The following is a 17,980-nucleotide window of genomic DNA, read 5'->3' as shown; positions in this document are numbered from 1 at the left end:
GGGCACCCCCCCCCCCATTTGATCACATGGGGGGCACAAAAATTTCAGGTTGATTTGTGTGTTCGGTCTCATCAGGAGAGTCTCCTAAAGATATCCAGAAAGTTTGGTGCTGCTAGCTTAACAATTGCACCCCTGACAGCAGGCACCCCCCCCCCAAATTTCCCCAGATTCTCCTTTTAAATCCACCCCCTTCATCATGGATTGAGGTCCACATTGAAAGTCTGAGGTCCACATTGAAAGTGATGCTGTTTCAGGGTGGGGGATAATCCACCCCAAAACAGCATCACTTCCAATGTTGTTTTAACTGGAGACCTCTTTAAGGCCAAAAGTAGTTTGTCGTAAGAGGCAGGTGACTGGCCAAGGTTGTCCAATGAAGAGCAAGGAGCAGAGGAGTCCAATGAAGAGCAAGGAGTCCATTGTCCAATGAAGAGCAAGGAGCAAGGAGCGGTTCCAGGTAACCAGTGGAAGTTGACTCACTTTGGTAAATTTGTTTGGTAAATGTGTTGCTGGGGGTGATTTGTGAAAGATTTACATGCTTAATACCCACTTGCACTGTTTTGGAGCTGTTTCTCAGGCTAACAACCTACTTCGTAGGGTTGGTGTGAGGACAAAATTAGGAAAGAGAGTTGGTGGGGAGAGAGCCATATATGTTTTGCTGGGGGTGGGATGTGTTTTGTGAACTGGTGCAAAAAATCATTGTTTGGTCATGGTGGGGGAGGGTGGCTGCCCATATGGGCAGGGTGCCAAACTCAAGTTTTTGTCCCCAGGCTCCACTTTTCCTAGATACGCCTCTGGATGGAAGGAACAATCTTGTGGTTTGTAAGTCAAAATGTGTTCTTGCTGATTAAATAAAATTAAGTTTTCCAATGAGCCAAAGACTTTTGGCAAGGCATTCTTTGTGACTTAGCACCCAATTCTAACACGGAAAAAACTCCAATGATATAATTTCATAGGGTGAGTAGTAATAACTATTGGGAAATGTGGATGAGAAGGTAATTAAGGATCTGATGCTATACCCATATATACAACATCAAATAATAGAATGAGTCGTGTTGGAGGGCATTCATCTGTAGAACAAATCACACTTGAGCAGTATCATTCATGAGAAGGATGTTAGAAATGATTTCCTGAGAAATTAATGATAAGAAAGGCCACCTTTGGATTGCAGAACTGACTGTTTCGTCCAGATTTTTGCCCATCATTGTATTTATTTTTAATTCCCTTTGGTAAAGCCTAGCTAACTTTTCTCTACGCTGTATCTCCTACCTTCCTGATCAGAGATCATCCCATCTGGACACTGACCACAATCATAGCAACAAAATTTCTCTCCCTCCTTCTTCTTTCTGGTTGAGCCAGGGGAGCAGTGGACATTGCACACAGAAATTGGCAATATCTGTCAAAAAAAGAAAGAAGATGAATATGTAGTGCCTAGAAAATGGGTTGAAGCACCAGTGTCCTAAGCTATGAAATGACAATACCAAAGAATGTGATGCTTATACATAGCAAGCTGCAATGCAATGCTCAGCAGTAACACTATTTTTAGTGCACTGAAAACAAAAGCCCCTTCCGCACAGGCAAAATAATGCGTTTTCAAACCACTTTCACAACTGTTTGCAAGTGGATTTTGCCATTCCACACAGCTTCAAAGAGCACAGAAAGCAGTTTGAAAGTGCATTATTCTGTACGTGTGGAATGAGCCAAAGGGTTTGTCACAGTTAACTCTTCTTAGGAGTGCAGAGTTGTCTGGTGTGGGCCAGTTGCTTATAAACAGAACATAAAGTGTGAGCATAATTGATTCAGTCCAAGAGTCCTGTAGTGCACAGTGGTAAGTGGCAGTACTGCAGTCAAAAGCTCTGCTCACAACCTGAGTTCGATCCCAACAGTAGTCGGTTCCAGGTAACCGGTTGAAGTTGACGCACCTTTCCATTCTTCTGAGGCCAGTAAAATGAATCGCCCAAATTCCCGCCGTGGGTAAAATGTAGATGATCGGGGAAGGCAGTGGCAAAGCACCCCATAAAATTCGCACGCCAGTAAATGTTGGGGCTTTGATGTTACCTAGTGGGAGAGTATTAACTCCGCATGGGCCAAAAAAAAAAAGAAAAGGAAACCGTGTGAAAATGCGCCGGTTTAAAACGGTATAAAAGGAGTTATAATTGCTTTCACACCGCTTTCACACCGTTGCCGCCTATGCGGAATCAACCTGAGTAAGAATAATCTTGACCTTCATTGACAAATGCGTTGAAACATCAGCAGGCTTCAATCGTGATTCTAAAAGTATACTACCGTACTGGATTTTGCCCTTATTCAACAGAGCAATGACTTTAGAACTGCAGCCTTACGGATGAAATGCAAACAGGTGGGTGGTTGGGTTTCTCTTGAAGCAGTGAAAGAAAGGTTTGAGTCCAGTGGATGCCTCTTGGACCATTGCCGCTTATTCTTGGTAGAAGCTTTCAGATAGAATGGATGATGATTACTCCAAAATAGTAACGGTTGGCTTTTATGATAAACTTCATTGCAAAGCCAAGAATGAAATAGTTATGGAGATCAAATATTGTGTGATGGACTCATCTTTGGTATCACTGCAGTGAAAATGTGGAAGCTGGAACAGACTATTTGGTATTGCCGAAGCCGCTCATGGTAACCAACCCGGCTGTTTGGGGTTTCCCAGGCTTCGTGGTTGTACAACGGCAGTTTTTGCTCCTACCTTTTCTGCCTATATCTATGGTTGGCATTTACTGAGTATGTCATGGTAGGATGCGCTTCTCTCTGCGTACCTATCCTGCCACTACATGCTTTTCTAAGCGCCTAAAGATGCTGGCCAAAGATGTGGACAAAAGGAGCAAAAAAAACTTTCATATTCCTGGTCTAGGCAGCCTGGAAAAATCCTAAATACTGTGACTATTCTACTTTGCCTTACTTTGCCTCTGCTTCTCTTCCGTCAGACAAGTCTCTTTTGTTTACATATTTCAATTTCTCCCTTCAAGTGGTTCAGCAAACTAAAGGGTGGCAGGAAGAACTTTTGAACTGACCTCGCATTCTTTATTGTTCTAAACGTTTCCTTTATTTTCTGCTTCAATTGAAAAATAAACAAATAATAGAAAGCAATGTGCTTTCTCCCATTTATTCTACAGAAGGATGTTGTGTCTCACCTGATTAAAGCTTCTATGCCACACCATTTGACCATCATTAACAGTTAACTCTTGGCTTTGAGGTGCTCGGCGTCTTAACCTTCCAACCTCGGACCTCAACAAATGAACTGTTTGAGAAGGTGACCCAGTTTGTAACATCAAAACCTTCCATTATCTCTCCATGTTCGCTAGCCAAAACGCATTACATCTCCAGCAGCGAAGTTGAAACAAACGTTCCTTCGAAGCGAATGGTTAAATTTATGTCGGAAAACAGAATTTCATCGCTAAAATATTTGCATTTCCTTGCAAAATATCCCGACATCCCTGTTACATCTGGGTTTGCAGGATGTTCAGCATGGAAGCATCCATTGTATAGGGAACAATTCCAAACAGATCTGCTAATTTGCAAAGAAACCGGAGGGTTTTGAACAGGGCTGTAATTTTATCTAATGAGATTGACTCCTAGGAAAGTGTTCCTTGAATAGTGGATACAGAGTGGTATAGCGTGGTATATGTCAGTAATGCTGAAATAGCTTCCCTGTACTCCGTATGGAATTGGATTGCACACTTAATTTTCAGCAAGAAAGCGTACATCTAGCGTTGTGAACGACATGATCACTTTTTTTTATCCAACATGGATTTCCAGGCCAACCCTCGCAAGTAGTGAAAGAGAGAGCTTGTGCTAGTGAGGGACCATGGGATAGAGGTGAGAGTGGAGCTTGGAAAAGTGAGGGGGGGGGCATCAAAATCATCCATGCAAGTCTCACAGGACTCTTTTTAGCCTTGGACGCCACCTTGGAATCCTAAGACATAAAGAAAGGCAAACACCGCGTACATGGGTCCTGTGGAAACAGTACCGCATATGTTGCCGAACGTCCTTTTTATGAGATAGGCAGGAAGAAGCATATAATCCCCTTCCTGTACATGGAAGCAAGGCATTACAGATAAACAGAAGGTTATATATCTTTTAAACAGCCACAACTACGAAGCCGCTGGAAGCGGTGGCTAACTTTTTAAATCGTGTTATTTTAACTCGGCCAGAAGTTGTAAAGGCTGTTATTATCTTGTAATGGCTCGCTTCCGCGACGGGCGAAATATGACATCGCCGCCGCGGAAACGGCAGCGTCAGAGCGAGAGCTGCTCACAGACGCCAAGAAAGGCGGAGGTGCGCAGTCGCTGTCGCGAAAACGCTAAACCGGCGCGAAGACGCCGTATTCAAAAAACGCTTCCAACCGCTCCTTTTCCCCATGTGACGCATCGACGCCGCATCTCCGTGCTTAACCGCCGCCACGGGAGATTGCCTTCAAAAATGCCATCTGCTAAAAGGCCAAGCTGGGCCACCTCCCCCGCCTATCGTTTGTCCCTGCGATTTCCCTGCACGGTCAGGCACCTTTCCTGGATCCATGTCGCCTGTGCAGATGGTGGCTGGCCATACACACTCTGGTCTCACAGGTAACATCAACTGGGGCCTTCCAGCGGCTTCCTCGTGCTTAACTGTCACATTTAAGTGGGGCTGCGATCTCCCGCGAGTTCAGCTTCTGTCTGTGCGAACGCTTTTTTTCGGAGGCGTCGCAATTTACGACGTCATCGCGTCGCTCCTTTTGCCCGTGCGGAAACAGCCTAAGTTAATCTTAAACTATTTATATGCCATTAAAGGTATTCGAAATCGAATCGACTCTTTTTATTTCAAATTCTCAACGGGGCCAGAGGTACATATTCTTAAATCATGGACAGAGGAGGGCTATTTCTGTCTAAACTCAGCGATATCCCAGGACTGCAACAATTCAAACGTAAGCCCTCAGAAGCAAAATCATTTCCCACGCAAAATCCATGCCCTCAAGTAAAGTAACTGGGGCCTGTTCAATATCAAAAAATGATACCATATCAAACAAATTTAAATGTTTTTGAAGAGTTAACATAATCACTCCAAGGCATGGTAACCAGTGAACAAGGCATTCTTGTTAAAGAGGAATCTATGAATGGGTTATTGGACACACCAAAAAAATGGAACTCTCCTGTAACATAGGAGCTGGCAGCCAACTTATTAGCCCATAGTGATCCAAATGTAAGGAAGATGGCTTCATACAGAATTGTAAGAAAAGACAAAACAAACCATGGTTTGACAGCGAGCAACGTGCTCAAAAAAAAGTACAATTGTCCTAAGCCATATAGAAAGCAAAGGAAGCAGTTCAATCTCGGCTGTAAAAAGAACGGAAGCTCCAGCTAAAATTCCTAGATCACAAAAAAAAGTATAAACAAACACTCGCTAAGAAAAAAAATCAAATATAATGAAATTTATAAAGATCTGATACGTTTATCGACTAAGAAGAAAAATCAATCTCTGTTCTGGAAACTCATCCAAAAACGGAAGCAAAGGATTACTCCACCCAACTTGAAATGTATATACCACCTAATAAAATGGATTTGAGTTCTTCCAGAAGCTATATTATGACTATGAAGAGCCACCATTACATGAGGACTTTTTAACAAACATCTTGTGACATGGCCTGCAGTTAGTACAAGGGAAACAAAGTACACCACATTAAACAGGCTGAGTTATGGAAAGCCTCTGCCTTAGACCTGAATTACAACAGAAGTCCTGAAAGGGAACATTGATTGGTGGGCTCAATTTCACACAACGTATTTACCTACATTAGGATATGAACGGGACGGATCCCCAAAAGATTGTGAAACGGCCACCACTGTTCCCCTACACAAAAAAAGGTGATAAAAAAGATCCTAAAAACTACAGGCCAATTAGCCTCCTTAGTGTATTAAGTAAATTATATCTCAAGACATCTGTTGGAGAAAATAAATCCACTCATTGGAAAGAGAAGATCTAATAGATATAGCACAAGCTGGCTTCAGAGAGGGACGCTCCACTACTGAGCATTCACTAATTATACAACATCTGATTGAAAAATATGCCGCTAGTGGTCCAACATCTGCATTTGTCGTGATTCATTGATCTGAAGTCCGGCTTTTTGATTCCATCTCCAGACACAAGCTTTGGCAGAAATTAGAGGTATCTAGCATAGATAAGAGGCTTTACTTTTTTGATAATGTGCCTTGCATAACCAAGCAAAAATGAAACTTCGATGCAACCCAGCAGCGCATCTCACTAATCCTAATCAACACACATAAGGATGCCAGACAGGGATGCTTATTAGCTCCCACCCTATTCAACTTTTTCATAAACAACCCACAAAACAACTGGAAAAATATTGATAGCCATCCACCCAAGTTGGCCTCTGGCCAAACATCTGGCAATACTCTTATATGCAGATGATATTGTTCTCCTGTCCAGAACAGCAGTAGGACTGTAGAATATTCTCCGGAGCTTCACAGAGTATTGTGAAAAGGAAGAACTGGTCATAAAATTTTTCCCAAAACAAAAATTATGAAATTTGGCAGTAAAACTAAAAAAGAGAACTTTGGAATATAAAAGGCAAATAAAATTGAACAAGTAAACATCTTTTAAATATTTGGTAGTGGCAACACAACCTTCCGGATCCAACAGCGAGCATTTAAAATTAGTAACAGAAATGGCATGAAAGAACTATGCACGCTTGTGCTTAAAATTCTCCTTTTGTTCAAAGGGGGCCTATTACCCTACAGCACTAAAATTGTATCAGGTTAAAACTATTCCACAACTTATATATGGAGTATACTCCAAATCAAAAATGACAAATATAAAGATCTTGGAGAGAACCCAAAGTTCGAAATTCCTAAGAGCTATTTTGCAAGGTACCTCCGGGAGTGGCTAACGCCTTTCGCTAGAAGTCGGATTAATAAGGATAGAAGATAGAATTCTTCCTTCCAAACAGCCTATCTATGGTTGAAGGCACATAGTAATCAAAAAAGGATTATGGCCACTCATTGTCAGTGCGACTCTTTTCAACCCAGATGGATTCGGGAAGTCAATGAGAAGGCAACAAGGATGGGTTTATCACTTCCTGATTTAAAAATCTCAACCCATATTTACAGCAAAAAAGCACTCTCAAGCAAAGGGTACAGGATATTGCTAGACAAACAAGATCTGCATAAGTATCCTGGATTTTACATTAGAGGCATCTCGTAGATACATACAGTCACCAGCCCCATATATGGTATCCAACATTGAAATACATACACTCAGAAGGGCATTTCTACCCAGGTGAGATGCACTTCGCTCCCGTCTCAAGCGATCCCAGAAGTGGGAGATATAAGAAGATACCCAAAGAAAGGAGGATCTGTTCCTGTAATTTAGAAGAAATGGACAAATTACAGGCCACATCCTCCTCCCGCTGCCCTCACTTTACAGAAATAAGAGCCAAAAATACTTTTAGACCCAAATATTTAAATACCTTCAGGGGCTATCCAGTAGAAAATGTATGTATAAGGAAGCTCCTGGAAGACAAAAAATCCAAACCGGTCTAGATTACAGCCACCAAATTTTGTACATCTGTTATAAAGAAACGCGAGACCAGTGAGCAGGCAACTGATATTGCATTAGAGATACAGATATATATGCATATATATGGCTCATGCACTATTAATTATTAATAATATTATTACTATTTTAATTCCAGGGATTGAGTAAATGGGAGTGCAAACAGGCCAAAACACACATAAGAAAAAGCCCATGCATATATGAATACCTTTAAACTAAGTGACTCATTTTAATGCTAAGTTATGGAATGAATCCATTTTAACGCTAAGTTATAGATTGAATATAATTTTAATGCTAAGTTATTGATTGGACTTAATTTTAACGCTAAGTTATGGATTGAATGATTTTTAATGCCGTTATAGGTGGGATTTATTTTAACGCTAAGTTATGGACTGAATGTATTTTAACGCTAAGTTATCGTATGTATGGGACAAGTGAAACAAATTAGGCCTCAGTGTTGTTTTTAGGGTATTTATATATTACAATTACACGGGGAATTAAGGTTGAGAGTGTGTATAGAATTTGTTGATCCTCGACTGTAATTTGCTGTATAGAATTTGTCGGTCCCTGACTGTAATTTGCTGGTCTTTGACTGTAATAAAGTGAAATTGAAAAATAGTGATCCAAATGTGACTTTGGCAACCATGAAATTTTCATCTCTGGTGTTTAATGCTATCATTTCCTGAATTCTAATAGTTCAGTTTTGTATATTCATCATTTTGGGTATTCATAATTTTGGAAAATTGAAAATTTAAAGAAAAATGCTATATATACAAATATTTCAAATTATCTTGTTTATAAATGAAGCTTTTTTATTTTGCTCACGACTTGTCAGTTTATGAACATTTCATACAGGGAATCTCCTCTTCTTACTTGTTGTGAACCTGCATGGTTCTTTTTTTCCCCTTATTTTTCCCAACAAAGTTATATTAACATAAATATCAACACTGAAGCTATTACACAACATAAATTATTTGATAATTTGGCAATCCTAACTAAATATAGATTATTATATTACAAAATTAAAACCTTAAATATTGCTGTTAATCATACAAATATCTTCAAAAAAGTTCAGTATGCCATGTAATCTCCTCTTCTTAAAGGAGAGGTTTATACCTGCCATGGCTCTATTTTCTGGAAACCAAGCCCCGCTCCATCCATCAAGCGCTTTCGTTTAGACCTGGATGTGTATATGGCGTGCAACGCATGTGCCACAGCATAGGCGGCATTGTAGACATTGTAGCTGCGTCCAGTCATGCTCCTTTCAAACAAAATAGCAGGGAGGCTATCCAGCTTCTCCTCCCCAGTGCAGACCCTGTCGTTCTCCTCATGCAGACCAGACAACTTGAAAGTGCAGCTGAACACTTGCTCCCAGAATTCCTGGATGAAGCCATCCCCTTTGGACCAGGAAGGTTTTATCATCTGAAGGAAGTCTTGGAATCTTGGTGGCTGATTGGAATGAACTGCAAAGGATAGGGCCCCATGGAAAATCTTTATATCCCAACTCTTTTGAATAGACCATGTGTTAAACTCCCACTGGAAGGTAACAATCCAGACTTTGCCCAGTGGTGGCAGACCAAACTTTTCTGCCTCAGTTAACAGTATGCTCAGAATCTGCAGTGATGGTGGCTCTCCGTATACGAAATAGACGTTGGCTTTGCTTTCCAAGAACACACCATATTGTTCTATAAACAACATCACCTCTCTTAAATAAACATCCAAAAAGGTTATTTTTGCTATTCTCGTTGTGAAGGAAAGACAGATTTTATTCTGTGTAAGCAAAGGAACCACTGTCTGCAAAAAATTGTCTCCATTGGCATCATCCATCGCTATAAGGCCAATCCATGTCCATCTGAAATGAGCAAGTAAACGCACAACCCCCATGTACTGGTGAGCTTCATTTGGGACCATCTGATACAAATAAGGGAACAACATTTTGCCTCCCCATGCTTAGAAGGGCTTAAAAGTGATCCTAAAGTGAATCCAAAGAAAAAAAATATAGGCTTGTCTTTCAAATAAAACTATATGTACCCTGTTGTGACAACTCTACAGCCAGGTAGATTGGGCTTTGTTTGATTTATTGGACCTTGTGGAACCTTGGAGATGCCTAAAGTGGTGGCTATATTGGTAGAGGTTTCCAAGGCAAGAGCTCCAATGACAGATACGAGATGTTTCTGGCTATCGCACTTGAAATTGGGGACAAATCTCTGCTGTGTCGAAAGCAGGCTTAGAGTGGCCTTGTAAGTCATCCTTCCAGTGTAGCTGTTGAGCATGTGGAACCCCAGTGTGATGTTTGGTAAGATTACGGGGTTCTCATTGATCTCTTTTATAGCAAACGCCAAGGCCACAATGTGCTGATATTCTTTTGGTACTGAACTGCAAGAAGAATTACAGGTTATTTAACTGACTTGGAATGATAAGAGCATGCCATACTGAGAGTGGCCCTTTCCACACAAGAAACTTACAATGTTTTATTTATTTATTTATTATTTTATTTATTTCTTCGATTTTTATACCGCCCACTCCCCAAAGGGATGAAATTGTTTCCTCTGTGGAGTTCCACATTGCTTTCCCTCCCTTTGGTTTTGGAAATGTTTTATTTCCAGCCTGAAATTTTTTATTTAAAAAAAAACATCTCTTTTACAGCTGTTCTTTTGTGTGAAATTTCTGAGCCATCTTTTTTTCACTGTGCAGTCATTTTAAAAATGTTTTATCTTACTCATTTTTTCCAGGCCTCTTTGGTGTCACTCAACATGCTCCTCAGCTCCATTTTTCCCATCCCTGAGATGATCTCCCCCCTCACCTGTTTATTTCCTGCCTGCCTGCCTGCCTGCCTGCCTGCCTGCCTGCCTGCCTGCCTGCCTGCGTGCGTGCGTGCGTGCGTGCGTGCGTGTGTGTGTGTGTGTGTGTGTTGGCTGCTTGGGTGAATCAATGAAGCACTGATTAAAGCTATAGAGCACCTAAGCAATGAATCCATGAAACTTCTTTTTACAAAAATAAGCAAAAACAAAAAAAAGTAACTCCTCACAGTGGTATTGGTCTGTGGTCATGCATAAATAAACACTAATATTAACCCCTCCCAGCAGCCATGAAGCACTGGAAAAAAGCGAGTGAGGACAAACATCATGGTGGGGTGGGTGTGTGGAAAATGTTCTTGAAACATTGTGCAGAAAGACCCATTGTCTGCCTTTTCCATTATCATCCGTTGAGTTTTCTTTGAAAAGTGGTTTGGGCAAGTAGCTATGTTGGTCTCCAATAAGACAGCCAGATTCAACTCCAGCTAGCACTTTAAAGACCAACTAGATTTCCAGGATAAAAGCTTTTCGCAGTCAAGGGTACCCACCTTAGATGTCTGACAAGTGGAGCTGTAACTGTCAAAAACAGAAACTGTAAAAATCTTGGGGTCTTTAATATTGTTACCGCGGGGTAACGAGTTTAAGAAAATTAAGCCCAAAAAGCTCAAGCCGACTATGAATAAAATCAAAGAAAAGTTTTATTCAGGCCAACAAACGGGCCAGCTAGTATCAGAGGAGCCACACCAAAATGGCGGCAGTCTCGTATTTTTATAGGTTACATCAGCAAAGCATTAAAAGAATACACCCCAAAGTGCAATCATCATCAATCAATCATTCAAAAAGGGTGGAGATCATCCCCTTACCCAAAACATGTTGGGCAAACTGATGCCCTTATTGGAAGATGTCAGTATTTCACCCTTTGACGTCCTGTGAACTAAGGCCCAGCCTCACCTTATCAGTATTGGTCTCTGCTGCCCTATTTTCTAGACAAAGAGCCTAAACATTTTGCCCTGTTCTTGCTTTGTATCAGAAAAAGGGCAGACTCAAGGTGCCAGCGGGGAAAATAAGACCCCGAAAACAACTTAGTTCACAATCTCTCACATTCCCATGTAGAAGTAAGCACAAGGGGCATTCTTCAGGGTTGTTACAAATCTGGTTAGCAACAGGGAAAAGGGCAGCAAGCAAAAAGGCCTGCATGTATTTTTGTTCAGCAGCTTCATGGTTGCCAACACCCAATTATAAGAAAAAGGAGATAATGGGCGGGGGGGACAGTCTTGCTTATAGGTTACTTATAGAAATTGGGGAAATCCTTTTAACCTGGCTCTGTGCCTACAATATTCTATTGAACTCAAATCTTGTCTTTGAAGAGTAGGGGTTTTAAAAAGCCTTCTAGATTCTACTCTAGGTGCTAATTAATAAACAAGATGGCCCAGCTTTTGAGTGTGTCTGTTTCTTAGGAAGAAGTTGCATTTGTTCAAACAAGGGTGTGAAATTCCATCCACTTGCGAGGAAGCTGGTCGGCTGCACTTTCGTCCTAAATCAAGAACATCATTGACTAACAGACTACCCCTCCGAGAAATGCTTTTGTAGGAGCTGTACTCATATGAGCTTGAAATTCTAAGTTTTCTCATGTTTTTAATGTGTTAAGGAGACACGAAATGTAGTCAGCTGTATTACTTGGATTTCCCCATCATTCATACCATATATGATGGTTACTGAGAATCACAGAACCAAGTGATTAAAGTGACAGAAACAGACACTCAAAATGAGGAGCGTGTAAGCTAACTATTTCTCCCAACAAAAATGTAATGAAGGAGACTTTAAAGAGCCACTGAAAAATTATAATACAAATGGGAAATACACATTTAAGGTTGTACAAACATGTGTATTTTGTCACAGAGCTAGCTGGAAAAGGAGACATCTCAAATCGGGTGCCAGGAAAAAATAACCCTGAACAATGGTAAACAACAAAGCAGTAAGAGACAAAAATCACTTCAATAGGTTGGAAATAATGCAGTTAATATCAATAGATAAATATCTGGGCATATTTGGAAGAAGAAGAGGAGGAGGAGGAGGAGGAGGAGGAGGAGGAGGAGGAGGAGGAGGAGTTTGGATTTCTATCCCACCTTTCTCTAGCCGTGAGAACCTTCAATTTTACATTGTTGTGAAAGGCCCCAGCCTAAGATCTTGGACAGCTACTGCCAGTCAAATTTGCTATCGCCAAAATGAACCAAAATGTTCTTGAGGCTTACCTCACACCTGGAGTTTAATGATATGATTCAGAAAAGCTAACTGGACCCCCAGACCTTTTTAAGTGCATGTTTAAAGCATGAACCAGCACAATAGACATTTGGGGAAAGGATCAAAAGCCTTTGAAAAAGAGCGGGGGATACATGCTTACACCGGTTGATCAGTCAGTATCTGTGTGGGCTGTTCCTCAAAAGAAGGAGTGTTGTCAAAGAAGAAGATGTGATATGGGATCCTGCCAATGACAAGGTCTCCTGGCTGATAAAAGGCATGAATAATAGGAAAAGAATCTTCAGGGAAGGGGCAGTTCATGGAGGGCATCTTACAGACTGCCTGGCACAACAGTACAAGCAGCAACATCACGACCCTCATGATGCTGATGACAAAAAACTCTCCCCCAGGAGAAAATCTCAATGTTTCCATCTTCTGAATTATCTGGCTAACTTCAGTCCCATCACAGCCTCACTTGAAAGGCAAATGGCTGAGATGAACCATTCTCCACCACAGATGTCTGCACGAATGTAGTTATGTTGTGGTAAATAATGATGGTCCCTTTTGACATTTACGAACAACATTTCCCCTGTTTTTATGACACACAAGGTCACTCTATGAAGCAATGAAAGGACAATCAGGAGTAGGAAGGCTGCAGGGATGACATTATTCTTGAGTTTGGGGTTGTATGCTCAAAATGGTGAAAGAATCAACTGGAGGAAAGATACTATATGAAAAATCTGACATAGCCTTGCCTTTCTCTACGCCCACTTCTGGGAAAACCTGGGATGCATTTATACATTTTTTGGAATGTAGATAATACAGGTCTTGCTAGTAGCCGATGAAAATACATCTGGTCATCAGGGGGAGAACAGTAATTATGGCAATGATAGGGCTGTACAAAGGCAGATGATGAAATAGTTTGGAAAAACAAAACTTTCTGTATGTTCTTGAAAAAGGGACCTCTCGTCTTTTGACTCCAGTCTTACTCAAAAGCCAGTTACTTGGTCATCTTTGTTCTCAAGTTAGTTTCTACAGTTTGTGACATTTATGCAGAGGCGTAGCTGGGCCAGAGTATGACCGGTGCGCACTCTATGTTTTCCACCACCACCACCCCTGCAACACTCTGCCCCCCACCCCCCACCCTACCTTAGTGCAGGCTGGAGAAGCAGCCTGTTCCCTTCAGGCTGAAAATGGCCTGGTGGGAACTACACTTCCCATGAGATCCTGGGGCTCGCAAGGTCTCCTGGGAAGTGTAGTTCCCACCAGGACATTTTCAGCCTGAAAAGAGCAGGCCGCTTCTCCAGACTGCACTCTTTCACGAAGGTAAGTGTGTGGGGGGGAGTACCACAGGGGGACAGGAGGGGTGATTTTTTCACCCCCAGGCACCTGCCTGGTGCAACAGGTACCCCCTGGTCCCCTGTTAGCTCTGCCTCTGCTTTTACGATTGGTGCTTAGCAATCCTTGATCAGATTTACAGTGTCACTGTGTAAATACTAATTGGGAGCAATGGCAATCCAGCTTGGGGCAAGATCACAAGTAGGGGAAGTTTATAATATCCCATCATATCATTTCTCCTATTTAAAATGCTAGCAGGAGCTGCTCTTTGCCCACAGAAAGACCCCTGTGGTATCTCTATATGTTTCATCACAGGATAAAAAGCAATTCTGAAGGCAACATGATTGACATCAGAACAAGAGCATACTGCATCTTCCCTGTCACTGGAACAGTGGCTCAGATCAGGTGTGATTCAGACATAGCTGTGACTTAAGAAATGCCTCTGCATCTACTTAGCTCTCTTAGAACAGACTATTTAATTCCTGGCCATAGTGTTAGCAGACAGTCCCATGGTGGAAAGCGGGGGGGGGGGGGGCTGATTCTAAAACAATAATGTCTCTACCCGCTTGCCAATCATGGGGTGATTGAGGAATGCAGTCTGCAGATGGGCATAAGTAGGCCAGTCATATAGTCGGGGGGGGGGGCACTCATATCCATCTGGGTCTCAGAGCAAAGTGGTCCGACCATGGCACTCTGTCAATAGAGGTCAGTGTCATATCCACCCCATCCCAAAGATCACATCCAGCACAACCATGATCTCCTTGGCGTGTGCGACCTGTTGTAACCAGGGAGAGTCTCAGTGCCATCAAGGATAACATCAGGACTGCTGCTTGTGAAGATGAGGTCGAATCTACATGGAATTTGAAGTCCCCCAAGAATTGTATGGTACCTAAAAGCCCAGTCTGATATGACCTCCAGTAATATCAGTAGGCTGTCTGTTGGTGCACTAGGAAGCCAGTACACCAGTAGGACAGCCCAACTCTCCAATGCAGACACTTCTCAGACACATTCATTCATTCATTCATTCATTCATTCATTCATTCATTCATTCATTCATTCATTCATTCATTCATTTATTTATTTATTTATTTATTTATTTATTTATTTATTTATTTATTTATTTAAACTTGATAAACCGCCCACCCCCGAAGGGCTCTGGGCGGTGTACAACAGAACAACAACTAAAAACAATAGTTCACAATAAATAATTAATAAATAATTAAAATTCATAACTCAACTCAATATAAGACAGCAGCATCCCAAACCAAATAAAAATAATACTGATGATACTGATGATACTAATGATGGCGCCCGATCCCAAGGCCGGGAGGGGACAGACAATACCAAAAAGATGTCACATTGGTAATGCCGATGATGGTACGGCACACCTCAGCCTTTACAAAGTGTACTGATTGATACGTGTTCAGCAGCTTCTAATCCAGCGATGGCAAACCTTTTCAAGACCGAGTGCCCAAATTGCAACCCAAAACCCACTTATTTATCATAAAGTGCCAACATGGCAATTTAACCTGAATACTGAGGTTTAAGTTTAGAAAAACCGGTTGGCTCTGAGACGTGTGTTACTTGGGAGTAAGCTTGGTGGTAGTCGGTGGCTTTGCTTTGAAGCAACCGTACAACTCTTCCAACGGGTGAATCACAACCCTAGGAGGGTTTACTCAGAAGCAAGCCCCATTGCCAGCAACCGAGCTTACTCCCAGGTAAAGGATTGTGTTTTAATTCTTCGCATGAAAAATCAGTGGGGTGTAACATTGCTTTACAGGGTTACCTACAGTTCTTCCCCAAAACCAGGTCTTAGGTTTAATGCTAATAATCAAGCCCAGCAGCCCAGGCCAGCCTAGATGTGGGGGGGGGGACTCTGTTTGCATGTGCCCACAGAGAGGGCTCTGAGTGCCACCTCTGGCACCCGTGCCATAGGTTCGCCACCAGTGTTCTAATCTATAAAAGGCCACCTGATTAGATTCTTACAATTTTTCTTGCCCCGCTCCATGGCTGTTCCATTTGGGGTCTCTAGATTCCCTTTTTGACAAGCTGAACTGACAAACCCAACTAGCTCTGCTTCTGTGTACAGAGACAATTTGGATGATTTTGGCCAAGTTCATCAACTGTTCTCCTATATTTTTGGCTAGAGTCATAAAAAAAGCTTTAAAAACCCATTACGTAGGGCAACGTGGAAATGCCAGTATAATGAAGTATGTCCCCAGTGTTGATCTTGTTACAGTTTAACCACAGTCAGAGTTTTCAGTTAGACCTATACGAATGAAAAATTCAGATTTGGTAAATACCTAATTACATATGAACATAGTATAGACCCGTGATGGCGAACCTATGGCACTCCAGATGTTCATGGACTACAATTCCCATCAGCCCCTGCCAGCATGCCATGCTGTAGTCCATGAACATCTGGAGTGCCATAGGTTTGCCACCACTGGTATAGACATTTTTAATGCCAATTACTGAAGAATATCCTTTCATCTATAAAAACTTCTGTTGGGGATTGGAGAGGCTGGGAGAAGAAGTCAATGTATGGCTACCAATCTTGATCCTCCTTGATCTCAGATTGCAAATGCCTTAGCAGACCAGGTGCTCAGGAGCAGCAGCAGCAGAAGGCCATTGCTTTCACATCCTGCACGTGAGCTCCCAAAGGCACCTGGTGGGCCACTGCGAGTAGCAGAGTGCTGGACTAGATGGACTCTGGTCTGATCCAGCAGGCTAGTTCTTGTGTTCTTATGTAGTTCTTATGTAGTTCTTATGATTCCAAATACTGCCTTTTTCCACAAGAGAATGCACTGGATCTTTGGGAAGATTTTACATTTAATTATTAAAAACTTTATTTTGATTTTTCATTAAACACCCCCTACTGTTCATCTCAGGCCTCAGTATAATGATATAGCATTCGGGCATAAAGATGCAGCCCAATAACCCAGCACTAGAAGCCAAGATGGAGAAGATCTCCATGACAACCATGTCTTTCCCTCTGAGAAAACTATACTATAACCCAGAGAGTGGAAACATTTTTGATGCCTCACTTCTTGCTGTTGTAGAGCAGGCACAATCCTCTCTTCCTGCTTCTTAAGCAATTCATTGCTGCCAGAAGTCTTAAGTACCCATTCATTCAGCATATTCTTTCCAATTTATACCCTTAAAGGACATAGATCTAAGCCATTGATATAAATGAAAGGAACCACCACAATAAACTAGGTCATCTTTCAATTGGGGTCCAAAATTAATTCCTTACACTGAAAGGTCAGTGAAGTCCTCAGATAGCTGTCTCATGAAGGTAGGGCATGTAACCAATATGAGTTATAATCTCACCAATAAGGGCTTCACCTGACTGATACTACTGATATGGAATTTGAAGAGGATTATTCCCAGTGTATTTCAGACTATGCATTTTGCATAGCATGCAAAACAGACTTCAGCATCCTGGTGGGAAAGCAGTTCTTTGCACCTAGTCTCTTCCCGATCATTCAACAATATCATTGCTAGCATCAAATTGGACAGATCACTTGGATTTGTTGAAAGTGTGTGGTTTGCTTTATAATTTCATGTTAAAAAAAACATGACTAGTCAAGTACATTGATTACTCATTTGAAAACACCTTGACTCTGTTCCTGAACCTGAGATATCAATTGCACACTGAGGTTTTTTAATAGCCAGCATTTTCAGATTTTGTTTTGAAATTATTTTTGATTCCACTCTAGAAATTAATTGAAGTTTGACTGAGTTAATACATAATGTATATTTGGATCATTATGGGGAAGTATGGTTTTATTTATTTCTACATAGCTTTTGAAAACCTGCTGATATAGCTAGTCACAGAACATTTGAAGCCAGCATGTTTATCCCCTCTCACCACCATGTCACTCTGAGAGGACTCATTTACCCCTTGGAAGGAGCCACAAGGACCATCTAGTCTAGGGGTCTGCAACCTGCGGCTCTCCAGATGTTCATGAACTACAAATCCCATCAGCCCCTGCCAGCATAGCCAATTGGCCATGCTGGCAGGGGCTGATAGGAATTGTAGTCCA

The 17,980-nt window shown here is 41.7% G+C and overlaps 1 protein-coding gene across 1 annotated transcript in view; it reads right to left on the bottom strand.

Annotated features, from left to right (window-relative positions):
* Positions 1-17,980, bottom strand: part of LOC125437067 (vomeronasal type-2 receptor 26-like) — a 464,990-nt gene that overhangs the window by 422,396 nt on the left and 24,614 nt on the right. The gene's annotated exons all lie outside the window — the stretch shown is intronic.

This window comes from Sphaerodactylus townsendi, linkage group LG07, assembly GCF_021028975.2.
Source record: "Sphaerodactylus townsendi isolate TG3544 linkage group LG07, MPM_Stown_v2.3, whole genome shotgun sequence".
NCBI classification, from domain to species: domain Eukaryota; kingdom Metazoa; phylum Chordata; class Lepidosauria; order Squamata; family Sphaerodactylidae; genus Sphaerodactylus; species Sphaerodactylus townsendi.
The sequence above is the reverse complement of the archived record's forward strand: the minus strand, read 5'-3'. Positions and strand labels throughout refer to the sequence as shown.